Source organism: Natator depressus, chromosome 27, assembly GCF_965152275.1.
Source record: "Natator depressus isolate rNatDep1 chromosome 27, rNatDep2.hap1, whole genome shotgun sequence".
Classification (NCBI taxonomy): Eukaryota; Metazoa; Chordata; order Testudines; family Cheloniidae; genus Natator; species Natator depressus.
The window spans coordinates 7,012,264-7,027,589 of NC_134260.1; the positions used below are offsets into that span (position 1 = coordinate 7,012,264).

Here is a 15,326-nt window from a genome sequence, read left to right on the forward strand (position 1 = left end):
CCACCCAACGTACACACACAGAGCTTTGTATAAGCACATATATATGTGTGTGTGTGTGTGTGTGTGTATGTATAATTAAAACACAAAATATATATATTGTATGGGTTTTAGTTACTATAGCAGGCAACTTCTTGCTCTTTTCTGTGTTTTAATTATGTGAATTTGGGAGTGATGAAAGTGGAGCATTCCTAATGCTACAACAAAGTACAGTATTTGTGCTAATATGTATTTTTCAGGCTTCATCAAACAACCTAACCATTGGACTGCAATTCTGACTGGGATCACCCTGTTGTGATTCCAGGTTTGGGCCCTTACTAAATAGAATGGTGTCTGTGAAAAAACGTGTGTTTAGTGTGATGTAGATTAATGCCTAGTGTGGTTAGGAATGAGACCACCAAATTTATTTTCACTTCTAAAACAGGATTTATAACCCAGGTTACTAAAATTGAAAAAGCAATGTTTTAGTCCAATATCCCATCTAGCCCTTAGATTGCTTTACATTTTATATTTACATATTTTGTGATGGGTAGATTAGAAGGTTAGCAGATTAACACTAGGAGGTCTAATACTCATATTTACACTGGAGATGGACTGGAGACTTTCTTATTGGTAAAGAAGAGTCCTCAAAGTTCAAAACTGTCCTTAAGAAAAACACTTCAGGGTGTTTTTGCTGTTTCTGTAAAAGAATGGATTGTAGCCAATTCCTTTGCCAAGTAACTCAGAGTTGCAGAAGATTGGTGAGGGTGGGAGAAGAGGAAGACGTAAATCACAAAAATAGTCTGCTGTGGGTGGAGTACGGATAGGTGAGCAGTATCCATATAAGGAGAATGTTTTATGAAGGGGGTTGTGAGAAAAAGGCTATAACATGGGTTGAATATACAGGAATAATTGTTAATGCTTACTTCTCTACATACACCTTGACTGTACATGGAATTCTTTTCCCATATCTATAAAGGGAATATATGAAAATACATTTAGCAGACAGAGAACAACTGCCGTAGAAACATACATGCAATGTTGTTGTAGCTGTGTCTGTCCCAGGATATTAGAGAGACAAAATGGGTGAGGTAATATCTTTCATTGGACCAACTTCTGTTGGTGAGAGACAAGCTTTTGAGCTACAAAGAGCTCTTCTTCAGGTCTGAGAGAGGTAATAAGGGCTTGTCTACACTGGCACTTTACTGAGCTGCAACTTTCTCGCTCGGGGTGTGAAAAAACACCCCTCCCCCCCCGCAACCGCTGCAAGTCTCAGGGCTGTAAAGTGCCACTGTAGACAGTGTACCAGCGCTGGGGGCTGCGCCCCTCGTGGAGGTGGTTGTTTTAGAGTGCTGAGAGAGCTGTCCCAGCGCTATGCCACAACTACACGTGCCACGTTAAAGCGCTTGCAACGTTGCCAGTGAAGACGTGCCCTAAGTGTGTCACCACTAAATGCAAGATCAAACTGATAGTTTAGCATAAAGGGTTAGTGCATATATGCTAAGGGACTCTACAAGTTGAATGGACAGGCACCAGAAAGTGCCACAGGAATGTGAGGTTAGGAATAACACAACTGGTCTAAGTATAGAGAGGGATATCAGTGTTGGGGAAAATATTTTATAAGAAGCTTGGTAAAGTCTGATATGTATCTTGATTCATTATACTAACCATTAGCTACATCTAGATGAAAACAAGATTATGTAATTCCGAACAGTTAGGAGACATAAAAAAATCAGTCTTTTTATCTATGTACTGTATTTTTAAGTACTGTTAAAAAGAAAGTTGTTTGACATTTTAAATTCTAGGAAAAAAAATTTATGTTAGATGTTGGTAAGTACACTAAGTATTGTGTAGTTAAAAAGTAGGTTGTAATTTTTAGGCAGGATTCACCAAGGGCAAGTCATGCCTGACTAATCTAATTGCCTTCTATGATGAGATAACCGGCTCTGTGGATGAGGGAAAAGCAGTGGACGTGTTATTCCTTGACTTTAGCAAAGCTTTTGTTATGGTCTCCCTCAGTATTCTTGCCAGCAAGTTAAAGCAGTATGGGCTGGATGAATGGACTATAAGGTGGATAGAAAGCTGGCTAGATCGTCGGGCTCAACGGGTAGTGATCAATGGCTCCATGTCTAGTTGGCAGCCGGTATCAAGTGGAGTGCCCCAAGGGTTGGTCCTGGGGCCACTTTTGTTCAATATCTTCATTAATGATCTGGAGGATAGTGTGGATTTCACCCTCAGCAAGTTTGCAGATGACACTAAACTGGGAGGAATGGTAGGTATGCTTGAGGGTAGGGATAGGATATAGAGGGACCTAGACAAATAAGAGAATTGGGCCAAAAGAAATCTGATGAGGTTCAAAAAGGACAAGTGCAGAGTCCTGCACTTAGGACGGAAGAATCCCATGCACCACTACAGACTAGGGACCGAATAGCGCGGCAGCAGTTCTGCAGAAAAGGACCTAGGGGGTTACAGTGGACGAGAAGCTGGATATGAGTCAACAGTGTGCCCTTTTGCGAAGAAGGCCAATGGCATTTTGGGATGTTTAAGTAGGGTTTAGTCTGCAGAAGAGAAGAAGGGGGTGGGTGGGTTTGAAAGCTGCTTTCAACTTCCTGAAAGGGGGTTCCAAAGAGGATGGATCTAGACTGTTCTCAGTGATAGCTGATGACAGAACGAGGAGTAATGGTCTCAGGTTGCAGTGGGGGAGGTTTAGGTTGGATATTAGGAAAAACTTTTTCACTAGGAGGGTGGTGAAGCACTGGCATGTGTTACCTAGGGCGGTGGTGGAATCTCCTTCCTTAGAAGTTTTTAAGGTCAGGCTTGATAAAGCCCTGGCTGGGATGATTTAGTTGGGGATGGGTCCTGCTTTGAGCAGGGGTTGGACTAGATTACCTCCTGAGGTCCCTTCCAACCCTGAGATTCTGTGATTCTAGGATTTTACTTATTAGTTAGTTACTCATGCAAATTACTGAGGAATTCAAAGAACATTTGCCTGGGTAAAAGAATGAGTAAGAATGGAGTTAGGTCAGGGAATTTTGACTCCTTGTAGCCATGCTCGACTGTATATTGTTAGTTCATCCCTCCATATACCCCCCCCCCCCAAAAAAATTAAATGTATAGGTGAGACTAGATTAGATGGGGGAAAAGAACATCTTTGGACTCTGAAAGATTAGTCAGATTTTCGAGATGGGACCTCTGTTAAGGTAGATCAGTTTTAGTCTTAACTGTCTCTACTCTGTATTTTGAAATGTGAACTTCAATGAATAAATATGAGACTGGAGACGGTGCTACTAAATGTAATGTAGGGACAGTACCTACAGTGGCAGAGTGAATAACTTAAGTGGCTTAGTAGGTCTTTTCCAACTCTAATTTCTAAAGTTCTTTGACTTCCTTGAGAAAACACATGAGACAAATAGCCTGGTGAATGTGGTTGAACATTAGCTGCTAGAATCTGCATAACAAATATAGGGCGGCTGTTAAATTTTTGTTATTTTAATGTTTTAATTCAATTCAGAGACTACAAACTTATAAATCAGTTTGTTGAAAGTATATAGGTAAAATTTTCAGAAATATCCAAGTGACTTAGGAGCTAAGTCTCTTTTTCAAAAGTGATGTAAGCACTTAGAATACTAAGTCTGACTGAAAGTCAATGTGCTTTTGAAATTTTTACTCTGTGTTTTGGGAATATATGCATTGTCTCTATAGATGCATTTCACAAGGACTCATAAAAAACACAACCATTTATATTGACACTTTCAAGTTTCTGGCATTTTTGTGTGTCATAAGAAGCATGAATATATAGGCAATTAGTAATGCACCCCTGTTTCTAAAGAATGTTATATTTTCTAATCAGACATAGATATAACTACTAAAATAAATGACAGGAGGCTGTCCTATGAAACTGAGACAGTACTGATGGGAATATCAGTTGTGTTCTGAAAAGGGCTTTTTCCATAGGGTAATTATACATTTTCCTGTATGGGTGATGCAGAATATGGGAGGATAAAGAAATTATAATTGTAAGAACAAGGCTTGAAACATGAAGTTGGCTGGTTTGACCTGTCTAGTGTCACATGTCACTGAAGCCAATTGCAGTTTACTTCTTTTGTTTGTACATTGTCCATTCATTCTTTTATTACAGAAGATATTAGTGCCTTCTTCTATAGAATTCAGTATTCCATTCTCTTGTTTTTTGAATGACGGTTTGTGTAGCTATTCTTATCTAGCAGTGTGTGACACAAAGCTGTTTACATTTATTTATTTTTATATAGACATTGCTATGATGTGATTTGCCCTGTTCAGCCATACTGTCAACAATGAAAAAGCAAATCTTTTTTAAAAATGGCTAATTGGCCAGATTGTGATCTCAGTTACAATTATGTAAATTCCTTGATTTCAGTGAAGTTTCCCTAGTCTAATATACACCAGCTACAATATATTAGCAATATGTGTTAAGGTTGCTAACACTTTTCATTAAACTCTATTGCCATTTGCTTATAACTTTGCTAAAATGAGGCCTTCAGGCTAGAATTGTTAACATTTGATCTTTGCCTTATAGTAAGGCTGGGGTCTTTTGGAAAAAATAGTATGCAATTGTATAATTAAAGACTGATAATGTATGTGCACCAGGAGATAGAACTGAGCTTACACAGGGGCTAGCTTAATTCTTGAATTTCCTAATTTGAGATTGGTTCACTTTACAGCCTTAATCATGTTTTAATAGGCTTTTTTGTAGTTTGCATGTGTTTACATATATGTATACACATACATACAGTATATCATTACATGTTTTAACTGTCCTGACCTTAAACTTTTGTGTGGTGGTAAAACCTGCAAAAACTTAGGGTATGTCTACACTACAGAGTTTTATCGACTAAAGTGATGCTGCTTTAACTAAACCGCTTTAATTAAACTGCTGTTGCATGTCCACACTATGCTCCTTGTGTCAGCAGAGTGCATCCACACTAGCAGCTCTTGCAACGACACAGAGAGCAGTGCACTGTGGGCAGCTAGCCCACTGTGCAACTGGCTGCAGGGTGCTTTGGGAAAGGTTTGCAATGACTTATGGGTAGGACCCTACCAAATTCACAGTCCATTTTGGTAAATTTCTTGGTCAGAGGATTTTTAAAATCTTAAATTTCACGGTTTCAGATATTTAAATCTGAAATTTCATGGTATTGTAATTGTGGGGGTCCTGACCCAAAAGGGAGCTGTGGGAGGGCTGTAAGGCTATTGTAGGGGGGTTGCAATATTGCCACCCTTACTTCTGCGCTGCTGTTGGTGGCGATGCTCCCTTCAGAGCTGGTGTCCCAGCCAGCAGCCGCAGAGCTTCCTGCAGCTGGGAGAGGTTCACTGAGATGGGTCTGACCTGGTCCCGGGAGCAGCCTATGCTGGGAAGAGGAAGTCCCATCCCTCCCCAGCCCAGCCAGGAGTAGCAGCTGGAGCCTGGTGCACAGTAAGAGCCCCAAGACCTTCAGCTCTGAAGGCAGCACAGAAGTAAGGGTGGCAATATCGCGACCCTCCTACAATAGCCACTTTTCACGGGAGAGACCAGATTTCATAGCCTGGGCCATGTTTTTCACGGCTGTGAATTTGGTAGGGCCTTACTCATGGGACAGGTACAGCATCACATGATGCAGGTTTCTTAATCCCGTCTTTCCATGAGCATCCTACTAGATTATCAGATGTTTTTCAGCTGAAGTGGGAAGGGAAGGGGGGAGAGTGTGTGACAGGGAGTGTGTGTGTGTAGGGGGGAGAGACAGAGACTAGTATGTGTTGGGGGAGTGTATGAGAGAGTGGGGGGGAGTGTCTATGTGAGAAAGACAGTGTGCGCGTTGGGGGAGAGAGAGTGTGTTGGCATGCTGTCTCTTTAAGTGAAGACAGTGGCTGGAAGCAGCCAATCCTGGGGGAGGGGGACCCCCTTCCCCCATCAGCCACCGCCTCCGTCCCTGGCTCTGTACAGTACAGCAGTTCCCCCTCCTACCCCCACTCCACACAGCAGCAGCCTGCCTGCCACTGTGTTCCTAGTGTGGGGGAAGAGTAGGATTCTGAGTTAATGATTTGCTGCTGGAGCAGAGCGGCATGCTCAGCTGTCAGAACTTCCCTGAGCTTTGAAAGGGGAGGGGTGCATGCCTGCGTAGCTGTATGCAGTGCAGCTGAGTTCAAAACAGTGAGCAGAGCGGTGATGGTGGGCATTGTGGGATACTGGGGGAGGCCAGTTATGGTGACATAACGAACGGCAACATCTAATTCTACACTGACGCTTTGTTGCTTTAACTTTTCCGCAAAAAGCTTTATGCCTCTCGTCAAGATGGTTTTATTTTGTCAGCAAAACAGGAGAGTTTTCCCAACAAAAGTAGCACCGTAGCGTGTACATCTCCACTGTTTTGTTGGCAAAAGCTCATTTTTGCTGACAAAACTGTGTAGTTCAGACAAGGCCTTAGAATCTTTTGGAAGCTGTTGTAAAGAAAGGTGAGGCTAGCAAGCGAAAAACTGCCTTTCACAAAATGAAGGAGGGTACCATATAATAATATAACTGAGTTTGGTTTAAAAATAGCTTGGATAAAAATAGTTAAACTGACATAGATATGATGGGACCACAAAAAAAGTCAGGTACTTTAAAATACTTGACCTGGGTAGTTAATTAGTTGAGAGTATTTGAAAAAAGTATATTGGATAATGGGCAAATATTGGTGAATAATGATACTTGACAGAGACAGATTATATAAAATACTGCAGACAAAGAAGGATTGCCATATTTTAATTTTTTTAAAATAATTGGCATGATTCTGTAGTTAGTCCTCGGCCCGTAGTGCATTTTGTGTCCCATTTGTATTGATAGTTAATTTTAAATTATAAGCTACTTGTGGAAGAGGCCATTTCTTGCTCCATGTTTTGTTCAACAGCAACAATATTGATGGCACTCAGCATGTAATAACAGTGATACAAATATTCTCCTTGATGTGGCAGGAGCAGTTTGAATAGATGTTAAGGGCAAGAGAGGTGGTCAGATGAATCCTGCTTGTTGCTGTTAATATATATGAACTATAACAGAGCCAGACATCTGGAGTTTGATCCTTGAAGATACTTTGTTGATTGGGAATAACATGTATACCAAAAATAAGGAGGGGAACATATTTCTAAAGAGTAGTGCTGGGTCTAAATAGTAGTATGCAATTGCACACTATTTTCTTATGCATTTTTTAGAATATGTGCCCTTTCAGAAATTATTTTGTATTTAATCCTAGGGAGAGTCAAGATAGATGCATTAAGTAAGATTGAAACTGCTAAGAATATAGTCTGACAAGATGTAGTCATTATACACTGTATTTGAGGTACCCCATAGAAAGTATTTAAACGTACAGTTACTGAGGAAACAATACAAAACTGAGGAAATGAAAAATACCTTAAGTAATTTGAATATTATTATGTATGGAAGAAATTAGTATAGAAAAACCAAAGATATCTTAGAAATTACTGACTATACTACCATAAAAATTCAGAGAAAACCATGAGAGGAACAAATGTGACTAATGTCAGGCTGTAAAGACTAATATAATAATAATAATCAAAAAAGACTTAAATATTTATGTAACCCTTCTGCCCGTGAGAGTTGATAGCAACAAGGGCCGGGTTCAGTATCTAGGGGTTCCATTCCAGTAACACAATATAAAACCAGCTCAAGCCCCCACCCAGTGACCTGGGACAAATATATACCACCCCCGCTGGGCACCTCCCAAGAGGCAATACTTCCCCTCTCGCAGGCACAGAGTCTGAGTGTAGCAAAAAGCCTTTTAATAACAGAGAGAAACAATGTGGCATTATGTTGGGGAAACACCACCAACAGGATTCATAACACAATGAGCAAAAAACCCACCCCAAGCAAATTGGGGCGTGTCCTTTCCCTTTGGTTCTTGAGTCCTGCAACCCAAAGTCCCATGACCCAAAAATCTCTCTCCCTGGTCAGGGCAGCCCCAGAGTTCGAAAGTTTATCTGCAGAGTTTTACCTCCCAACCTGGGTGGAGATGGGGGGGAGGGGGGGTTAAGGGGCACCTTACGTGCTCCAAAGCTGATTGCCCCACCTCTCCATGGGGCTCTGCTCTGCCAGCCACCCCCATGAGCTGCTCCAGCAGTCCCGCAAACTGCTCTGCTCCACTAGCCATCCTGCAAACTGCTCCACCATATATCTTCAGGCTCCCCCACTATTTAACACAACACTCAGTGATTTTAGCTCTTTTGTGATTTCAGTTTGTAGTAGGGGAGCCTCAATGCTGGTGCACCATGAGCCCAAAGTGAATTCACCTCAGCAGCCTGTAACTAGACTCCTAATGGAATCAAAATTAGCTCTGATATTCCACAGTGGAGAGAGGAGGAAGTGCAATTAGCATGTAAGGCCCTCACCAGGGGGCCCATGCCACTAAGTATTAATACCTGTCCCCAGCCTCTCTCCATTCACTGGATTTTGGAACCCATGACCCTTGCCTAGCGAGTGCTGCTTAATTGGTGGTGAGTCCCTCCATCATAACAAAAGGCCAAGTACAGTTCCACTGTCCTTGATTCACATAATCAGGATAATAATAGTTTATTCCTGCCCCAATAACAGAGAAACTGGGGCTCCTACAGCAGCCAAAGTGACCATCTAGGTGGGTGGGTGTGCCTATGCAAATGAGATCAGCCCCTGAAGTTCTTTTCCACAGCCCACCATGGCTCGCCACCAGATGTCAGGGTAGAGCTCATCCTGACTCTGCTTACATTTATATAACCAGTCTGGTACAAAGGAATATTTGGAAGATTATAACACAAACAGGCAAATTGAAAGGATAATTAGATCAGCAAAAAAAGAAATACTGATTTAATAGAATAAAGGGATCTTCAAAGAACACAAATCCAAATCTTCATCCCTTGGTACTGGGAGCTCCACAAAGTCTTTTGCCCTTCTTAGGGCACAGCCCTCTCTCCAGTTACTCTGTGTGACCATGAACTTTTCTCCTTGTGTTAAAGATTCACTCTTCTTGCTTTCAGGGGTCCATCCACAAATAGCTCTTTGCCCCTTGGTTGAAGGAGTTGCAGCACACCACCTCAAGGTGGCACTGCGGAGACATAGTGAAGTCTGTGCTCTCACTTGCCCAGCTGCTTCAGCCCGGATTTTGGGCCCTTGAGTGTGAAGCAGCTACCCACTCCGGTCTCTCACATTCTCTTCACTATTTCCTCAGTGCTGCTTCCCAGATTGGCTTACCCCTAAGCCTTCCACTCCAGCCCTTCTTCAGCACAGCCCCTTTCAGTCTCCTTCTCTAGCTGTTTCTGAGTTGGGAACTTCCCAAAGATCATGCCCAAACTTTGGTGACAGCAGAGGCCCATCGGTAGTAGCTTTTCTCTCCGCTTACTGAAAAAAGTAGCTTGCCTTTATACAACTTTGTTTCCCAGAAGGCCTTGTTCTCACTTCTGTAACACCAATGGTGCCTGAACGACAGGTTCCACAATTCCATTGATCTGATAGAAAACCAGTCACAGGCCAAAACTGGGAACTGACTCCCCATAAAAGCCAAGCTCATCCTGTGACAGTCTATTAGAATATTTCCACGTTTTAATATTTGTTTACTATATGTTTGAAGAACAAACATGAAAAATTTTGTTTTTCAGTAGAGAACACTTCAAAATGACCCAATGAAACAAAAAAAGTCCTCTACTAGTAGCTGAGCCTGGCTCAGGGTAGGAGTCACTGCCTGGGGCATCCTACAGTCATTTATTTCTCCTCCAGCAGTTCTGGGCTCCCAAAATGACGTGCTCTTACAGCTGTCCCTTGCTTCCCCATCAGAAAGTCATTTTTCTGTGGGCAACCAAAGAAATCTACAGGGGACATGAATTCTGCATTTGCTTTACACTTCCCTGATCAGAATTATTGCTCTCTCCCTTGTCCTCCCCTGCATGGGTAATTGCAGATATTCTTCTAGAGATGATGATTGTGCTACCTGGAACCACCCTCAGAGCTCACTGTCTCTTAGAGCTCCAAATTTTCTCCATACTAGTAGGCCAGATATTCCTTCTGTGCTGCCTGAGGATCACGGGTCCCCCTCAGAGCATAGGAAAGCAGGAACATTGTGCTGACAAAATTGTGCGGATCTTTCCCAGTCTGGAATATTTTGTCCTTTCTTCTCCAGGTTCTCGACCTTCAAACAAGGCACAATGGGAATTTTTGCCAGTGTGGGATTTTTGGATTATTTGCGGAGAGGTCCTTTACTAAGATGCCTGGTGAGATTGGGCGTTGGTCAGGGATACTTCTCCCTTCATACTTCACTGTAATAGGAGAAGCTGCAGGAATAGCGGGTCTGTGGCTTTTCATATGATAGATGTCATTTTTCTAGCACCTGGTCCAAGTTCAGATCTGTTTCACCTAGTTCTGGTTATTAGAGCTGTTCAGAGACAAATGAGCCCTCTGCTCAAATGGGGACAGAATTAAACAGTTTAGCCAAGGAAATCACAAACCATCAATAGGTGCTGTTTACTAAAGCAGGTATCACAAAAAATTCAAACTACCTCTGTCCAGAAAGTATTTCTTCCCTTTCTTCATCATATCAGACCCAAGAAAAAACAAGGAGGTAATGGCAGCTCTGTAGCACCTGTGATATATTCCAACAATAAAGCCACTCCCTGATACAGAAAAACACCAAAATACCAGTCTTCTGTCTCGTAAAGATTAGGAGAATGCCCAAATGACTGAAGGCTTTCATAGCCTGCACGGAATTCAAGTGGGAAATCATAAGAAGCATCATAGCAGGGGGGGAAGCAGATGACTTTCTTGTGAGTGGCTGCTGTTAAAGATGAGATGGCTCTCTCCAAACACTTTTAAAGAAGACATACCTGAACTCTTTACTGGAACCAAATTATGACCATTATTCATCTTTGCCCTGATGTCTTTTGTTGGTGCTTTGAGTCATCTTCAGAGTTCTTATAATGGTAGTTGTTGCTGTTGCCAGTGACATATTTTTGCAGGTAACCTGGCTAAGTGGATCTATGCCTGTAGTAAAGAGGCATATCTTGCTGCAGGGTTTCTGTGTCCCTTAGGGACCAGAGCTCAGTTACCCTTAGGCTTGGCAATTTCTTGGCTGAGATAGGATCACTTTCAGGGTTGTAAATCTTCCAGGTAGCCACAGATTTACAGTTAAGGAACTAAATTTCATTTATGGAGGAATTCAACACACAAATAATTCCATATATTCACCACTTTGAATGAAATAGCTCTATCTGAATTCTCTCAAATCCTGACCAAGAATTTCCCACGATCTTAAAGCGGCTGTTGAAGGGGGAGGGTTTGTGGAGTTGCCTTGTGGTTGGAGGTTGGGTTTGCGGTGGGCTTGCCTTGTGTGTGGGGTGGATGCCAGTTTTTTTGCATTTCAGAGGTGGTACCCCAGCAGATAAATAATGTTCTTGTATACAGAATTTCATGAAGACCTACCCTATTTCAAAATGGCTGATATCTCCCAGTGGGAGTGAGGCCATGGGCTGCCCTTAGCTATTCCTTGCAGTATTCCTCTTCACTTCCTGGCAGTATAGGCATCTTTCCTGAGGACAGTTTGACTTCAGTTCCTCTTAGGGTTGCCAGTTTTGGTTGGATGAATTCCTGGAGGTTTCATCACACGACATAATCTTTAATTAAAGATTAATCTTGAATTCCTGGAGACTCCAGGGCAATCCTAGAGGGTAGGCAACCCTAGTCTCTCTGGGCACAATAGGCCATTTTGAAAGAGGGCACCTTAACTAAGGGCTATGTGTAGCCTCAGTGTCTTTGAGAACAATAGGAGATGGTGGCCATTTTGAAAGAGGGCAGAACTCTTTATTTCTCTGATGAAGATTTTATGCACCAGCCACTACTAACAGGTAGATGTTCAGTTGTGAAAAATAACTGAAAAAAATGACCATTAATCTAAACTCAGTTTAACTGTTCAGTATGTTTTGTATTATACCACTCTGGAGAAGAACAAAGTAGCCAAAGTGTACTAGTGAATCTGGTCGTCTGAATTATAATATCAATCTTAAGTAATTTTTAAAATTTTCTCTCTTAAAATCATTAGAAATATTATACAGTAGAATTCTATGAGTTTCTTGTTTAGTGTTCATTTGTGGAATGTTTCTAATTAAAGAAAGAAAGACAAAGAATTCTCAGGTACAAACTACATTAAGATGGAGTTAACAATGAGTGTGTATCATATTTTGAGTAAAGTGCTTAAGAGATATATTATAATTATAATATTATATTATAATATAATATTATATAGAGGCAAAATATCATATTGTCTCTACATAAATCCATGGTACGCCCACACCTTGAATACTGCACGCAGATATGGTGCCCCATCTCAAAAATGATATATTGGAATTGGAAAAGGTTCAGAAAAGGGCAACAAAAATGATTAGGGGTATAGAATGGCTTCCGTATGAGGAGAGATTAATAAGACTGGGACTATTCAGCTTTGAAAAGAGATGACGGGGGCGGGGGGGTGGGTGGGGATATGATAGAGGTCTATAAAATCATGAATGGTATAGAGAAAGTAAATAAGGAAGTGTTATTTACTCCTCATAATACAAGAACAAGGGGCCACCAAGTGAAATTAATAGGTAGCAGGTTTAAAACAAACACAAGAAAGTATTTTTTCACACAACGCACGGTCAACTTCTGGAACTCCTTGCCAGAGGGTGTTGTGAAGGCCAGTACTATAACTGGGTTCAAAAGGAGCTAGATAGATTCATGGAAGATAGGTCCATCAATGGCTATTAGCCAAGATGGACAGGGATGGTATCCCTAGCCTCTGTTTGCCGGAAACTGGGACTGGGTGACAGGGCATGGATCACTTGATGATTACCTGTCTGTTCATTCCCTTTGGGGCACCTGCCATTGGCCACTGTCAGAGGACAGGATACTGGGCTTGATGGACCTTTGGTCTGGCCCAGTATGGCTGTTCTTATGTTCTTATTGTTCCAAAACCAAGCATTAACTTTGCTTTGTAGTGACACCATGAAGGAGAAAACTTTAAAAAAAAATAATGATTTTAAAAATCAGTTTAATCTAAACTGGGACCATAAACACTCTTGAGTGTGTTGTTTGAAAAAAAAAACCCTGATAATTCCTTAGGGGCAGGGGAGGAGGGTGTAATAAGAGGGTCTGTTTGTGTGTGGAACAAGGAAGCAGAAATTCCCCTAACATGCTAGAAGAATTTTAAGCTGCTTTTTTTTTTTAATTTGGGATGTAGACCTAAACTACTTAATAAAGACATCAATAATGCTGATTCCTAATAGGCTAGTCTCTCATCTCAAGCCATATTTTGAGAAAATGTGAGCTCACAAATTAGTGGCCAATAAGGTACAACAGGGTTAATAATAGAAACACTTGAAGATTTTTTAATGATAGAGGCACTGTTCCACCCACTCCCCCCACCCACACACAAACAGAATAGTGCTTAAAGATGTACAGTTTTAATAATTGTTATTTTCTTTGTGGTTATGGTATTTACGTATTTGGAGACATGTACAAGTGTGAAAGAAATTTCATACATTAACAGTTTTTTAGAAATTTCCCCCTGATTGTGACAGTATGGAATGTAACCCTTTTTCTGGTGTACACTTTATTATGTAACTATACAGATGGGTTGGTTTTTGCTGCAGTGTCTGTGTCTTATTGGAACCTGGATGCTTTACAGTGCTGCCAGCCTTCATTGCACAACAGTGGCTGATTTACAGGTTGTCCTGAGGACCTTTTCTGCCTGTGGAAGGAGTGGCTGTATCTTTAACCATTGCCACTGTTGCTCTGTCAGTCAGCCAGCTGATGGTGCTGCAGTTTGGTTAATCCAGTGCCTACTTTCATAAAGGCTACCTGCATGAAGCTACATAGCATCTGAGGTCTTGTTCTTTTCTGCAGTTCTTGACTGACAGGTTCCCCAGGTTATAGCCAAACATGTTGTCACTCTTTTTGCTTAACCATTCCAAGCGGAATCTTTGAAATAAGAACAAAAGCACATTCACTTACATTGTGTTTTGGTGCAGTATTCCCAATACAAATGTTTCCTCAGTTGATGTGATTGTGTATGTGACTATTTGTTATGACTGCTCAAATCTAAACAATGAAAACTGTACACAAGCCTATGAGAGAGGATGCTGCAGCTTTAAAGCATTGAAGGTTTAAGTGTTTTAGTAGAAATTGTTCCCGGAATCCATGTCACAACTCCTTATATGGTGCTGCTTTTTTCCTCTTAGTCGCCATGACAACAGCAGCACTGCACCATTCATCAGCTCCGGACCTGGGCTGCATTGCTAGCCTTTCGTGTTACTCCTGAATGTTAAGGAGAACATCAGTGAATCATTCCCTCTGATATACTGCGCCATTATTTACCTCTTCCTTCAGCAATGTGCTATAACAAAAAGGCAAATTTAACTGCGCCATAGAGAGAGAGTGTGTAAAAATACTTCATTTTTCCCCAAAGGAGGCATACGGTCTACATATGCTGCGGCATTCTGGAAAGAAAAGCTGTTTAATGCTGAGAGAGACTTAATGAAGAGAGAGCTTAGTGTCTGTGTAAGCTTTTCTGAAATCATCCTTGAATCTGCTCCTTTGGGGACCCAGAAGATGCAAAAGTGATGTTCGTTAGGGACAGCGAGTGCCTTAGGGAGATTGCTGTTGTGCTTTTGCGACCAAGCTTTGACATCAGCTGCAGGAGATGTCACCTGTAACATCACACTGACGCTCTGAGTAGCAATGTGGAGCTAGCTCTAGGGACAGTGCGAGGTGTGGACCAGAGGAGGATTTTTACTGAAGTGCTGCTCTCATGACAACATTACCTATGAACTAACAGGCATTTCGACTTAATGGTGAAAAGAATTCATGCTACCGACTGATGGGGAGGAAAAACAAAACCTTGTGAGTATGTGCAGTGGACAATTTTGTGTCTTGCATGGACTCTGATTTAAAAGTATATAAGCCTTTTTAGGCCTAATTTAAACTCTGTAGAAAAATCAATGCAGAGTAAGGGTTTCTGACACTTGTAGTATACAAGGAAGCCTTTAGGAGACTGCTCTCACATGAATCAGATGTGTTTTAATTATTATTCCTTTGGTTACCTGTTACAAAACTTACATAATGTGTTCTCTTTCCTTGCAAAAAATTGCAGTATTTCTTACATAATATGTATTGCAATGGAAAAAATCCAGTGTTTTATTATGTATCTTTATTATGTAGAGGAGTTACAAGTAACCGTTTTTTTTTGTTTGTTTGTTTAAATAGTACGACCATTGAAGGTCATAGCAGTTATCGTAGTCAGACTGTGATACCAAAATAGTGTTTTTGCTATGTATGCAAAACCCTTTGA

General features: G+C 41.3%; 1 protein-coding gene across 12 annotated transcripts in view; it reads left to right on the forward strand.

Annotated features, from left to right (window-relative positions):
* TANC2 (tetratricopeptide repeat, ankyrin repeat and coiled-coil containing 2) overlaps window positions 1-15,326 on the forward strand; it is a 683,096-nt gene that overhangs the window by 377,132 nt on the left and 290,638 nt on the right. For 2 of the 12 annotated variants that reach the window (XM_074940800.1, XM_074940801.1), the window contains exon 1: window positions 14,275-14,878. The exons of the other annotated variants lie outside the window; for them this stretch is intronic. The gene's annotated coding sequence lies outside the window, so the exon portion shown is untranslated. Of the gene's footprint in view, window positions 1-14,274; window positions 14,879-15,326 lie in introns of those variants that run through there. 12 annotated transcript variants of the gene reach the window in all.